Source organism: Mustela putorius, unplaced genomic scaffold (genome assembly GCF_011764305.1).
Source record: "Mustela putorius furo isolate JIRA1106 unplaced genomic scaffold, ASM1176430v1.1 tig00000083_pilon_pilon_pilon, whole genome shotgun sequence".
Taxonomy (NCBI): domain Eukaryota; kingdom Metazoa; phylum Chordata; class Mammalia; order Carnivora; family Mustelidae; genus Mustela; species Mustela putorius.
Window position 1 is genome coordinate 38,182,177 of NW_025421273.1, and position 12,166 is coordinate 38,194,342.

Consider the following 12,166-nt stretch of genomic DNA (forward strand, 5'->3'; position numbering starts at 1 on the left):
CTTCCCTCAAATACTATCTCAAAAATTACATCCCAAGTGATTACATAATTCCCTACACAGTGATGTCTTTTTTAATACAGATAATGAAATGTGGAATCAAAGGTCTTTAAAGCAGGTCTCATTTCTGTATTTATTTTATACCTCTTTTTTCCACTCCTCTATTACCCACTTTTCTTTTATACTGTCTTGTTACATGTATCCTTCTACATTGAATTGAATTGAAATTATATGAGCTAGATGGGACATAAAAGTATCACAAAATATTAAGTGCCTACGTGGACATTGCAGTCATTGCTAAGGATGCAATGATGACTGATTTCTACTTTCAAAGAGTTTATGCTTGTAATAAAATAATCTTATATACCTGTATTATAGAATCTTCCATGATGTACTTTAGTTATATACTTTATGTTTCTTTGGATGGACAGTAATCACAAATATTAGGAACTTTTATTTTCTATCTATTTATTCCCAGGACCAAGCCTAATGTCTGGAATAATAGATATTTGTTTAAAAAAGCAAAGGAGACATGATGAAAATAAGGCACAATTTCTTCCTCCTCAGAGAAGACCAGGCAAATAATTGACAAATTTAAGTGACCAACTTTTACGGATCAGAATAAGAGCACTTCATTAAACTAGCATCTTTTAAACGTAAAGAATCTCAGTTCCTCTGATCAGCAGCTATTTTATGTCTGATAGCAAGTGTGCTCTACCTTTTCAAGTATTGAAATCTTTCCTCTATCTCTGTCAAGTTTAAAGAAAAGAAAGCTTTCAAATGTATGCTATTCTACCACAGATAGTCTCATTCAAAAGGTCACTCTACCCCTTGTATACAGTAGGTAATTGGATCTAGATTTTCAGTAAATGGTCAGTACTTAATCACTGTCATTTGGTCTCACAATATTTCAATTTATCTTGCTCATTCAATTTCACTTTGACAAGAGATGGTATGATTATCCAGGAGAATGTCTTCTGACATATTTCAGTAATGTTATAGTCAACAGGGATGATGAATTAGTTTCTTGGTACTGTTCATACATGTCCAGTCCTTTAGGTTCTAATTTAACCCTTTCTCTCTCTCTCTCTATCTCTTTTTTTTTTAAGAATTTATTTATTTATTTGACAGAGAAAGATGGAGATCATAAGTAGGCAGAGAGGCAGGCAGAGAGAGAGACGGGGAAGCAGGCTCCCTGCCTAGTAGAGAGTCCAATGTGGGGCTCGATCCCAGGACCCCTAGATCATGACCCAAGCTGCAGGCAGAAGATTAACCCACTGAGCCACCCAGGTGCCCCACTTCCTTCTCTTCTTACTTGATACATTCTCCCTGAACACGCTCATCTATTCTTCTGATATCAGTTATATTCTATACATAAATTATTCCCAAATCTAAATCTCCAACTAAGACATCCATTTCAGTTTCTAGTCCATAGAGTCAACTTCTTCTTGTACGTTTTCCCATGAAAGTCTGACAGTTGATATGAGTGTCTCTAACATCAAGACCATTTTCCTTGGTCCCAAGAATCTGCTCATTTTCCTTGCCACATATTTCAACAAATGTTACCGTGATCCCAAACTTGAACCTCACTCAAACCTCACTAGTTATTTTTCCTTATTATTTGCCCCATATATAACACACAATCTATTCTACCAATTAAACACTCTCATATTGCTTGACTCTGTCAGTTTTATTTCCATTTCTGCTACCTAGTTCAAACACCATCATTTCTCATCAGGTTATTGTAATAGCAAATTAATTATTCTTTTTTATGTTAAACCTCGTTCACCTACAAATCATTGCTATTTCTGGGGTGGGTATTGCCCCAAATCCAAGGTCAAACATTTTAGTTCCTCAGCTTAAATTCTTGTAACTGTCCTTATTGCTTTAAAAATAGTGTTAATTACTTTACATACTCAAATGCCTACCTAACTGACTTCTATTTCATTGCTTGCTATGGGAAGTGATTTTTAAATAGTGCATTGCAAGAGAAATTCCTCTTAATATTCCTATTATGTGCTTCCATGCAATGTGGACTAGCCTATGTTTGCAATGGATTGTAATTCCCTATTTGCCAGTCTGACAGGGGCTACTTCTGTTTGTTCAACATTAGATTTGCAACTTTAGCATAGTGCTTGTTATAAATTACGCAATACATACTTAATATTTACTATGTGGATATCGAATAAGTAAAGATGATATGCTCATTACTTCTGCTTTAGAACAAAATTAGCTAAATGTAGTAGATCTTGTTATAGTTCAATCAACTACTACCCAACCTGTATCTTTTTATGAATAGAAAATCAATTTAAAAAAAATTACATATTTAATCAACCTGAAAATCCTATTCATTTTCAATAGTGATTTTTTTACTTTCCTTATAGCTAGATTTGACCATGTAATACCATTTTGTCTAATGAGAATGTTGCCTTGGGAATACAATAATCTTTCCCTTCTCCTCTGTAAAAATGGGACAGATGTAAGAAATGAGCTTGTTGCAGTTATCATTTTCCTCTTATTCTTGACCAGACAGTATGAGTGATACTTGGAGATGTGACATCCATGTTGTAAGCCTGAAGCGACATTTGGGAAAACAAAAGCAACTATGCTATAATTATAAGGAAGGAAAACATCTTTTTGGGTCTTTGAAGAGATTGTTGAGCTACCATCAAAACTTATTAACTTTGAGCTTCATACCAAATAAACTAAAAATAACCTCAGTGGTATAAATCACTGTCTAATAGAGTGTTTTGTTATCTTATTTTATAATGGATATTCTAATCATTAGCCTTATTTGATATTGCACATAATAGAAGACCTCGCTCATAGGTAACGTTAAATAAAATGTCTTGAGTAAAGAGCATAGGGAAAGATACTTTTTAGAGTTCTGCATATGAACTCTGAGCACTTAAACTCTTATCCAGAGTTAAAATAATGTGATGCAAAATAATATAATGTTCTTGGAAAAACTAAAATATAATGATATGACACATGATCATAGTCTACTCATTTTATTAACAGTAAATGAGTTAGATATTAGCAAGTAAACAGAAAGAAATCAAGGTATTTTTGCCCATGGATGGTTTTTAAATTCATGCTTCTTTGGAGGAATGAGGGCTGAATCTCCTATTTCAGCATCTTACTGAAGACACTGCCCATAATATTTTAGAAAACATTTAAGAAAATCAGTAGCTATTTAGGAAATAAAAAATGTATCCCTATAGGTTTTTCAACTGTCTCTTAATGGTAACAAATAATTTTTGTTTTTGTTCATATTGGTTTTTTTTAGGGGGGGGTTAAAATTTATTTTCCATAATGATAGATCCTATTAATTTATGGAGTCTTTTCCTTTTTTTTTTCTTTTGTTTTAATGTCCTGACTTTGCATTCCTTGATGATGATGATGATGATGATGATGACAGTGACTATACTTATAGTTAGCCCTTAGTAAGTATGTAATACATGTGTTAAAACAAGTGTTCTTGTTGCTTTAGAAATCTTAACACTTTACTACTTTAAGAACTCTATGAAGTAGGTACTACTATTTAAGGATGAGTAAACGGAGACAAAGACAAGATAACTAACTTGTCCACTATTACATAGTAAGAATGGCGAAGATACAGAGTTCAAATCTGGACCTTTAGAGAGTATGCTTTTGCCCACCACACAAGCTTCCTCTTAAATGTATGTACTTCTTGAAAAAAATGGTTATGGTAATAACAAAATAAGAATGATCTTTCCAATCTCCAAGTTTATTTTTTTTTAAGATTTATTATTTATTTTGAGAGAGAGAGAGAGAAGAGGGAGGCTCAGAGGAATAGAATCTTTAAGTAGACACCCTTCTCCCAGCATGGAACCAGCCACCGGGCTTGATCTCATGACCCATGAGATGAGATCATGGCCTGGGCTGAAACCAGGAGCCTAATGTTTAACCAAGCCACACAGGACAGATAATCCCCAAGTTTAAAAACAACTTACATAAGAAAAAAACCTAAAGTCCTTCTGAAATTCCATGATATCCTGGTTCAACTATGTGGGAAAATTACTTAGCCTCAACCCTGAAACTTTAGTCATCTCATGTTACACAGAAATAATATAACATAACATTTTGCAGGACTATTATTTATTAGTAAGTGTTATGGATAATGGATCTACTGTGCCTGTGAAAATTATAATTAGTCTATATTTTTATATTTTATAAATTTTTGTAAATTATCACATATTGCTAGTTATAAAAAAGATAAATATTATTAAAATAAATATAGTATTTGACATGTAGTACAAGCTTGAAAATTAGTTATTATTTTAAATAAAAATAAAGGCTCTGGGGATTTGCATTTTCTGAGTTAATTCTTTCATTATTAGTCAATTACATCAATGATAAACCACAGTCACATATTTACATACATTGAATATTACTAACTAGAAATAAAAAGTATAAATTGGAGGGGCCGTGGGGTGGCTCAGTTGGTTAAGCATCCGACTCTTGGTTACAGCTTAGGTCATGATCTCAGGGTCATGAGATTGAGCCATGTCAGGCTCTGCTCTCAGTGTGGAGTCTGCTTGAGACTCCCTCTCCCTCCTTCTCTACCCCTCCACCCATTCTCTCTCTCTCTCTCTCTCTCTCCTCTAAAATAAATAATTAACCTTAAAAAAAAAAATTGGATATATGATGTCCTATCTCACACAGCTGTCCCCTCCCTACTATCACTGCTTGTAACACAAAAAAGGATTTAACCAGAATTTTAGCCTGGTCGTGTTCTTCCAGACTTCTTTCCCGTCATTAAAAACAATTTTGTCTAGTTACTTTCTCATTTATTTTTTTTCAAGTTTGCTGAAAACAATAATCTCTGTACAATTGCAACAAGTTAAGCTGAAAATTTGGTTAGTAGTTAAAAGGTTAATTCCAAACTGCTTAGCCAAGAGCAGGCTACCAAATTATGCTTTATAGTGAAAGAATATAAATGCAAACTCAGGATGCATTTTAAATCTTTACTTTGTTGTAAGTAAGATTATTAGGTAAAATATTTTAATATATATTAAACTATGGTAAGTTAAAGAAAAAAAAAACCCTTATCTTCCATATATAATAAGTAAATATATAAAAGATATGTGTACACATAGATAGATATATAATTTAAATACATTTAATGATGGTCTCTTTATACAAATATATGTTTTCATGTTTGTCAATACATTAATCTTTTATGAAATCTAATAGAGATATATATATTTTTAATTTTTTATTTTTCATAAACATATATTTTTATCCCCGGGGGTACAGGTCTGTGAATCGCCAGGTTTACACACTTCACAGCACTCACCAAAGCACATACCCTCCCCAATGTCCATAACCCCACCCTCCTTCTCCAAACCCCCTCCCCCCAGCAACCCTCAGTTTGTTTTGTGAGATTAAGAGTCACTTATGGTTTGTCTCCCTCCCAATCCCATCTTGTTTCATGGATTCTTCTCCTACCCACTTAAGCCCCCATGTTACATCACCAATTCCTCATATCAGGGAGACCATATGATAGTTGTCTTTCTCCACTTGACTTATTTCGCTAAGCATGATACGCTCTAGTTCCATCCATGTTGTTGCAAATGGCAAGATTTCATTTCTTTTGATGGCTGTATAGTATTCCATTGTGTATATATACCACATATTCTTTATCCATTCATCTGTTGATGGACATCTAGGTTCTTTCCATAGTTTGGCTATTGTGGACATTGCTGCTATAAACATTCGGGTGCACGAGCCCTTTTGGATCACTACGTTTGTATCTTTAGGGTAAATACCCAGTAGTGCAATTGCTGGATATGGAACCAGAAAAGACCTCGAATAGCCAAAGGGATATTGAAAAAGAAAGCCAAAGTTGGTGGCATCACAATTCCGGACTTCAAGCTCTATTACAAAGCTGTCATCATCAAGACAGTGTGATACTGGCACAAAAACACATACATAGGTCAGTGGAACAGAATAGAGAGCCCAGAAATAGACCCTCAACTCTATGCTCAACTAATCTTCGACAAAGCAGGAAAGAATGTCCAATGGAAAAAAGACAGCCTCTTTAATAAATGGTGTTGGGAAAATTGGACAGCCACATGCAGAAAAATGAAATTGGACCATTTCCTTACACCACACACAAAAATATACTCAAAATGGATGAAGGACCTCAATGTGAGAAAGGAATCCATCAAAATCCTTGAGGAGAACACAGGCAGCAACCTCTTCGACCTCAGCCACAGCAATATCTTCCTAGGAACATCACCAAAGGCAAGGGAAGCAAGGGCAAAAATGAACTATTGGGATTTCATCAAGATCAAAAGCTTTTGCACAGCAAAGGAAACAGTTAACAAAATCAAAAGACAACTGACAGAATGGGAGAAGATATTTGCAAACGACATATCAGATAAAGGACTAGCATCCAAAATCTATAAAGAATTTAGCAAACTCAACACCCAAAGAACAAATAATCCAATCAAGAAATGGGCAGAGGACATGAACAGACATTTCTGCAAAGAAGACATCCAGATGGCCAACAAACACATGAAAAAGTGCTCCATATCACTCGGCGTCAGGGAAATACAAATCAATGAGATATCATCTCACACCAGTCAGAGTAGGAGGGTTCCCCTTTCTCCGCATCCTCGAGAATGGCTAAAATAAACAAGTCAGGAAATGACAGATGCTGGCGAGGATGGGGAGAAAGGGGAACACTCCTACACTGTTGGTGGGAATGCAAGCTGGTGCAGCCACTCTGGAAAACAGCATGGAGGTTCCTCAAAATGTTGAAAATAGAACTGCCCTATGACCCAGCAATTGCACTACTGGGTATTTACCCTAAAGAGATATATTTAGTGTAGAAGTGTCTCAGCTTAAATGTTTTAGATTGTCACCAGCCAAAACTCCAAAATCACTTTACCAATTTGTGAAAAATTAAATACATACTTTTTAAAAGCATGCTTTAAAGGGGAATTTGCAGTGGTAATTACAAATTATTTATTATGAAAAAAATGAAATAACGTGTTATAAGGTGCTGATAACATTGTGCAAAAACCCAAAACAGAGAGGTTTTGTGTATCAGTTTGGTCCACTTTAGTAAATTTCTTGGCCAGCACTTAAAATTCTACAGCACATCTTTGAACATGAGTTTCACAATGATATGATTTTTTCTTCAATGAAAGATAAAGGGAAGACATTATTCTATAAAAGACAAAATGAAGGGATTTCAATGCAAATGTCAAGTTGCCTGTGTCTAGTATATGAAGAGCGTGTAGATTTGGATTTTCTTTTCTTTTCACAGATCTATTAATTAAAGATAATACTTAATCTCTAACCAAAGTCACATCTGACTTTTTGAACAGTTTCATCAGTGGCACCTACAAGCTACACTTAACATTAAGCAGTAAGATAGGATCATTGATTACAAGGTCTTAGAAGGGAGGTTGTCTGCAAACCCAGATATGGTTTTACGAGTGCAACTATAGCAGGCTAGACACCTTCCAGCGTTACAGAACTGCAGAATAATTGAGGAAAGGCTATGAATGGAGGTGGGCATTTTTGCCCTCTTATTCTAGGAAGCTTTTAAACCTCCAGGTAACAGGCAACATTTCATCTACTTGTATTTTTCTTCAGATGGCATTAACAAACCAGATGTTTCCAATATCCAGATGTCTGTTGCAAACATAGAAAATTTAAGATATTTAACCAACATTTCACTTCCAAAAGTTTTAGAAAAAATACTTATGCAATGTTTAATCCCCCAAAGAGAGCTGCCATTTTCGCAATACATACTGCTGTTTCTCCTGCAATGTTTTTACTAGAGACACCAATACTCCAAATAACCACATACATGGTGATATTAGGTGAAATTAATATTTGAAATAGGCATTGAAATCTTCAGCTCAAAATGTTACTGCTGGTATATTGCCACTGCACCATCTTTTCTAAAATAGCCACCCCTTTTTGAAAGACTGCATTCCCTAAACAGGGCTGACCACTTTAATCTCCCTGGCTCATTTTATCTCCTTTCCACCCCTCCCCTGCCATTCCCACCCCACCCTCTCCTCTCCTTCCTCTTCTCTACTTCCTCCTCCCTTCCCTCTCCTCCCCTCTCAGTGTCTTAACAGAATTTCAAGATTAAATAATCTGCAAAGGACCACAAGTTGTTAAGTGGAAAGTAAAGATGAAAACACAGTCATTTCAAATTACTGAGTGGGATTACAGTTTTGTTTTGTTTTGTTTGTTTGTTTTTCCCTCTAAGCATACAACTCACCTCACTCAATTTGAATGGGACCAATACATCCAAAGGCTGAGCATGAGCTCAATGCTTACTGTTACAGAGCACTGAGTCTGGAAAACTTGTCTGGCGTCCATGTGTTATCTCATGGAAACCAGGCTTACTTTTATTTGGTGTGGGGGCAGTTTGAAGGAAGATCATGTTCAGACTCTTGCCTCAGTGGAAGTGTCTTGCAGTGCCATTTGGGAGGGATATGAAGGTGATCCGATCAAAAGTTAGAGTACCATAGAGTACTATGAGATAAGTATAATCCAAAGATGATACTAGTTTAATAAAACCTAAGGAGTGAAGAAAATAGATTCTAGATTTAGGAGGGGAAAAAAAAAAAAAAAACATTGGTGATGAAGTGCAGATAAATTGATAATATTGATTACTGATAATCAATTATAATCTTGCAATTATTGATATTTATGCCCTCAATTCTTCCAACCTATTTAATCAGTTTCTTTGAACATGAAATAAATCCTCATGTGCTCTGCAGGAAGTCTTTGAATGGCATTCATGTTCTTATTAGCATAGAGGAGATGTCAAATTTCCAAACAGATTGATCTAATTTTTGACTCACAATGCTTTAGCAATGCCTAATATATGATCTCCCACCATAATCCAAGGGAAGGGATGGGACTTTCTGTGTCTAACAGACTTTGGTATATTTTCATAGTGCCTATAATGTTTTACAGGTGGAGGGCTCATTTCTCAGAATAAAGAAAGAAAAATACAGGAGCACTGAATCCCAAGATGCCTTCTGAAGCCCAGGTAAATGATATCATATAATTTTATTTTTTTATCCAATAAAATAGAGTTATCTCTATTCAGTACAAAAATGCTGAAGTGTTTTGCATTAGGCAGATTTTTGTGGGAGTCCTAACTTTTACTTGGAGTTTTTTGGTTCACAGGTGATACTACTGCAAAAAGATAAATGAAAATAAAACAGGAAAAAAAAATGAGAGATTGCCTTAGCTTCACTTATTAAGAACTTTCAGGTTGCTTACAATGATAAAAGGTCAGAACTCGAGATTCGAAATTTCTTAATTACCCTGTGGTTTGCTGTACACATCTATGCCTGGAATAATATACATTACATCATGCAATATGTACCAAATATATACCAGAGGTCCTGTTCATAAGCTATGTTGTGACTTTCATAAAGTTCTGAGTTAAAAAGTATCGTTTTCTGTACCTCCTCATTGTATTGTTTAATGGACGAATTTGAGTGTATGGATCCATATTAACTACTCAATTATAATGCTTAGAATCAGAAAACTAAGCATGTGACACTTCACACACACACAAATAATAATAAATTGCTTAGTTTTGGTTGTGTGTGTTGATCATAGATCTGGTTTGTACCTATACAGTTTAAACATATTTTTTAGTAGTCAGTAAATACATCCATAAAATACCTAACATCTGATTATCTTGTGACAATTGAATTAGATTGAGTTTAAATTGTTCTACCAAAATCATGTCAAAAGCAACTGATGTATTATTCATTTGTCAACCAAGTCGTCTTAGTGAGAAATGTAGACACATTCTCATTTCTTTTCAATTTCAAATGCTTTCTTTTGTAATTAGGAACTCATGATTCATATTGACTTCACATATATAATTTTAAATCTTAAGTGGGTAGGAGAAGAATAAATCTCAAAAAAAAAGATCCATGAAAAATCATGAAAATATTAAAATAAGTACTTTTGTTTGAAAGTTCCATTAAATCAATTTTCAGTCCTATTTACACGACTTACACCACTACCCGCTCTCCCCATCTTCATCTAACATTGAAAATCGTTGTGCAGTGCTGTTCCTTTTAGCAAAGGCTCTGCAGATGCCATGTGGAAAAGATACAGAAATAAGATACAATTCCAATTCTCAAGGTACTTGCCAATTTGGAGAAATAAGAAAGTAGCACAAGAAAGCACGTGTCAGAGGCCTTATTTGAAAAACAAAAAAAATTACTATGGGAGTGTATTAGAAGAGTACAAACATGGGTTGTTTCACTAAATTTTATACTTTTTTTTTTTTTTTTTACTAAGACATTTCTTTTGAAGCTTTGATAACATAATGAATTCTATAAAAAGGTTGGAAGCTGTCAAAGCCCAATGCATTCATGGAAGCAAAACTTATTTTTTGTACAATATAATGTCCTTCTCTCTGTATTCTTGCTTTTGCCCTTTGATCTAGGGCACCATTCTTCAGGGAAATGTGGAGTACAAATAATAATAATAATAATAAAGTAAAAAACAATAAAAATGAGTTGACTCCCTTTCACTTTATTATACACACCTCTTGTTTTCATGCAAAAAATGCCAGAATAACTTTTGACTCAGATCTGCTACCTGTTTTAAGACCAATATGTCCTGTTAATTAGAAGCAGATTAAGAGTCCCCTGAGCTTTTTGTCATGGCATATTTCCAAAAAAGAATTTGGAGGCCAGCTTCCTCGTACATATTTAGAAAAAAGTATTATTCTAGATTTTCTCCTTCCTTCTTTTTGAGGGTTATAATAACAGGATTCTGGAACATTAATAATATGATCATTGTGTATCATTGCCATTTTTCTATAGTCAAATTTAGGAGAAGGCTGTCGTGTTCTCATCAGAGTCATATAATGCGTGAGTTGTGACTAAGTTCCATCTGGATGAGCAGCCAGCTTATCACAATCTTGGAAAAGCTTGCAGATTTTTCAAAAAAGCCCCAGGTATTTTTTTGCAAAACCCAGGGCTTTTCTAAGATTTGTTTTCTCAGGTTGGTTTGTCTCAAAACTTGTTTTTTTGGAGCCCATTACAAGACTTATAGTGTGCCAAAGAATCAGAATTAAGTTTGTTTTTGTCAGGCGAGTTAGAAAACATGATGTCAACTAAAAGATACTTATTACCATAGAGCAATGCACAGATTTTTTATATCTATGACAATTGTATTTCTCAAAAACTTTTTTTTTTTGGAATTGATTTTCAGTGAAAGATTGGAAACAATTTGGTATGTGAATCTCAATTTACAGTTAATATTTGTAGATTAGTTATATATGTAGGGAAATCTATAATGAGGAAATAATTGACTCTGTCTGTAATAGAAATTAAATTTAATATTACAAAAACAATAAATCACATATTTAGTGGTAGACTTAATAATGCTTTGGCCATGCTAACCTTCTCTGTATCATTCCAATTTTAGTATATGTGCTGCTGAAGTGAGCACAATAATACTTTGAATATAACTAACTCAATTAAAATACATAAAACTATACATTTTTCTTAGTAATAGGACAAAATTTACCTAAATTTTATCAACTTCAAATCTCATTAACTACTTGAAAGATGCAGTTTTTAGTTTTGAAGTGCATATAATACTTACCAAAACCACATCAATACTTCTCAATTCATGAATATAATCGAGTCTATGTTTTCAAGCATCTCCTCTCCACCACCTATACCTACACACATGCAATATGATTCTATAATTTTTTTAGACTTTCTTTATATACCTTAATTTTGTAAAGACCTCATAGTTAACTATGGCACTTTCTGAGCACCTATATAAAATTAGAAGACTTGAGTTTAAAAACTGATTCTATATTTTATTATTTTTGTAAATTTGACTATATTATTTAATAATACTGGACTTCATGAATGCTATTTACAAAATAGTATATAACAAAATTCACATATCTTCATAGTCAAACAATATAATTCATGTTAAAGAACATTATATTCTGTAACTTATTTCATGATTTTTTATCTGTAAAATATTTATTTATTATGTGCATAGTATAATGTAACACTCTGAAGTTAACAAAAAAATTTGAAGTAATGTAAAATATAACAAATCTTTATCAAAGAGTTGTAATCTATTTCAGCAAGAAATGACCATATCA

General features: G+C 33.8%; 1 non-coding gene across 1 annotated transcript; it reads right to left on the reverse strand.

Annotated features, from left to right (window-relative positions):
- Window positions 1-11,382: 11,382 nt before the first annotated feature.
- LOC123391253 lies at window positions 11,383-11,490 on the reverse strand. The gene has a single exon (XR_006605883.1). It is a non-coding gene; the product is annotated as a U6 spliceosomal RNA (small nuclear RNA).
- Window positions 11,491-12,166: the final 676 nt, after the last annotated feature.